At 48.1% G+C, this 2,859-nt stretch overlaps 1 non-coding gene across 1 annotated transcript; it reads left to right on the top strand.

Moving 5' to 3' along the window:
• Positions 1-1,494: 1,494 nt before the first annotated feature.
• Positions 1,495-1,566, top strand: TRNAC-GCA (transfer RNA cysteine (anticodon GCA)). The gene has a single exon. It is a non-coding gene; the product is annotated as a tRNA-Cys (tRNA).
• The last annotated feature ends 1,293 nt before the right edge of the window (positions 1,567-2,859 follow it).

The following is a 2,859-nucleotide window of genomic DNA, read 5'->3' as shown; positions in this document are numbered from 1 at the left end:
TCTTTGCCCAGTTTCTATAATTACATTTCTGCCAACCTGATGGGGGAGAGATCCTGGTCCGAATTCAGGATACTGGAGGCCTGAGCTTCAGGGCTCAAATAGATTTCGTGCCTGGTCCTGGCTCTGCTAGTTGTGCTGAGCTAATGGTTTGGGGCCAACATGGACTGGGTCCCCTCTGCTAAGGTGTCTCCCTTTTAAAGGCAAGGACTAATAAGTGAGGAGAGGGACGAAGAGAAGACAGTTGAAAAAATGTAGGACAAGGCCCAAAGTAACCCCACTGTGCAGAGGGTGAAAGTGGAGTGGAGAGAGTTTGGGAAGTAGGTTAGAGAAGATAAAACTGAAGTAGGAGAGAAGGAGAGAGGAAGCTTCCAGCTCTAAACAGCAATTCTCCAAATTGTTGCCCCACACAGAGACTGAGGAGGAGGCTGCAGGATTCTAGGCAGGAGAGATTTCTAGAAGTCCTCTGATAGGTCCATGGGGAAGGACAGGGTAAGTCAAAGCCAGATAGAGGTCTGTCTGAATGAGGTCATTGCCAGTGGTTCACTGAAAATGATGAGAAATTACAGTGTATATTAGGTCCTTGGGCCTGGGAGCATAGGTGAGACAGTGTCAGTCAGGAAGGTCTAAACAGATAGGAGGGCACGTTTTGGGGGCAGAGCATCGGGCTGCGTGTCAAGTGTCCCTGGTTCAAGACGGTGTCACTTGTTGGCCCTTCCTTTCACTCTGCTGACATGTTTACAATCCCTCCGTCCCGTGTCACTTCCCAGTGACCACAGATTTCTCTGATTCTCCACTTCAGCACTTTTCCAGGGATTGGATCCTGTCTTCTGGTTACTAACTTTTATCTGACACATCGTGGGATTCAGCGAATGGAGGATAAGAGGAAAGAAGAGGAAAGGAAAAGGCAGTTCAACTCCTGCCTCAGAGTGTTGAGTGCAAAGAGGCCCTTTATCATGAACGTGGATTCTTGTCATGACTTGGTCATTAATCAGGTGTGTTTTGTTTGGGCATGATTTTAAATACTGTCATTTTTCTAGATCTGTACCATGTAAGGGAGCACATTAAACCAGTAGCTCCAAACCATGAGTCAGAATGCTGCAGGGAGTTGGTTAGAAGCATACATTGTCCCTAGGTCCTTTCCCAGAGAGTCTGGCTTAGGAGTCCTCAAGTGAAGCTCAAGAACTTTGGCTTTTACCCAGCTCTGCCCAGCCCAGCCTCACCTTTAAAGGGTCTGTTGAGCAACCAGTTCTTTGAGTCCTGCCCTTCTCAGCAAGTTTGAAGGATGTCCTGGCTGCAAACCTCAGTGATTTTAATGTCCCTGCCTTCAGTCAGACACTGGAGGAGGAAGGATGCTTGTTGTTAAGTAGAGCTGGCAAGCAGGTGTGGAGTAGGAAGGGGGTGTATCGTGACAAAGGAAGTACACATCTCATGATGGTGACAGTCAGGGTGTGGCCATACAGGTTTATAGTTCTTATTGGAGACAGGCAATTAACTGGGGGTATAGCTCAGGGGTAGAGCATTTGACTGCAGATCAAGAGGTCCCTGGTTCAAATCCAGGTGCCCCCTCCCTATTTTCTTTTGGGGTGATCAGACCCAGCACCAGGTCGTGGGGGCGGCAAAGTCCGGCGGAGTCAAAGGAATGAGAAAAAGACAGTTTGAGAGAGAAAGTGGGACTCTGGGGGCCATCGCTAGTGTGGAGGTTGGGAAAGCCCAGAGCTCTGGGAGCCCACAGTATTTATTGGTGCTCAAACAAACAGGTGGTGAGGATGTGGGGGTGGAAACAGTGTATCAAGTGAAGAGAAACAGGATAATGGAGTGCTAGAAGCAAGGAGCCAGCAAGTCTAGCCAGACATGCAAGCCCTGCCTCAGCTTCTCTCCTAACACTCAGCTTGTCTCCCAATATCTTTTCACTTGCTGATCACAATAGGATGTTCTACTCTTAGCTTTTCTTTAGCACATGGATTCATTCTGCAAAGCAGGAGAGATAGGAAGCAGGTCAGGTCTTCACTAGAAAGCCTCCCCTGACCCCAGAAGCTCTAGAGAAACCCAATTTCTTGAAGGCTAAGTCAGTGCCAGGTCTGGAGAGAACTCTTTTTTTTTTGCACATCCCAAGCCTCTTCATTTGGGGAATTCACAATTGTGTAAGTCTTGGTGGAAGACAGGATCCTGTCTCTGGTTAAGGAAAAAACAAGGTCAGATAATGTCCTCTCCCTGAATGTTGGTTTTGTAAATGAGGGTTCCTCAGAGAAAACAGAACCAATAGGGGCTGTGTGTGTGTGTGTGTGTGTGTGTGTGTGTCAGAGATTTTAAGGAATTGGATCATGCCATTGTGGGGGCTGGCAAGTGTCATGTCTTCAGGGCATGGCAGCAACCTGGAGAAACAGGGAAGAGTTGAGGTTGCAGCTCCAGCCTGAAGACAGCATGGAGGCAAAATTCCTTCCTAGGGGGACAGCAGACCTTTCCTCATAAGGTTTTCATCTGATCGGATGAGGCCCACCCACATTTTGGAGGGTAATCTGCTTTACTCGAAGTCTGTAGACTGAATGTTAATCACATCTAAAACATACTTCCACAGCAGCATCCAGATTGCTGTGGACAAACATCTGGCCACCATGGCCTAGCCAAGTTGACACATTTAAGGAAAAAAAAAAAATATTTTTTTGAGACAGACAGGGTCTCCCTCTGTCACCCAAGCTAGAGTGCAGTGCTCTCCACTCACTGCAGTCTCCATCTCCTGGGTTCACAGCCTCCCGAGTAGTTGGGGCCACACGTGTGCACCACCACGCCCAGCTAATTTTTGTATTTTTTGTAGAGATGGGGTTTCACCATGTTGTCCAGGCTGGTCTCAGACTTCTGAGC

The sequence above is a fragment of the Rhinopithecus bieti genome, unplaced genomic scaffold, assembly GCF_001698545.2.
Source record: "Rhinopithecus bieti isolate Rb0 unplaced genomic scaffold, ASM169854v2 scaffold_45455, whole genome shotgun sequence".
NCBI lineage: Eukaryota > Metazoa > Chordata > Mammalia > Primates > Cercopithecidae > Rhinopithecus > Rhinopithecus bieti.
Note: the sequence above shows the minus strand (reverse complement) of the source record. Positions and strands in the feature narration are given on the sequence as shown.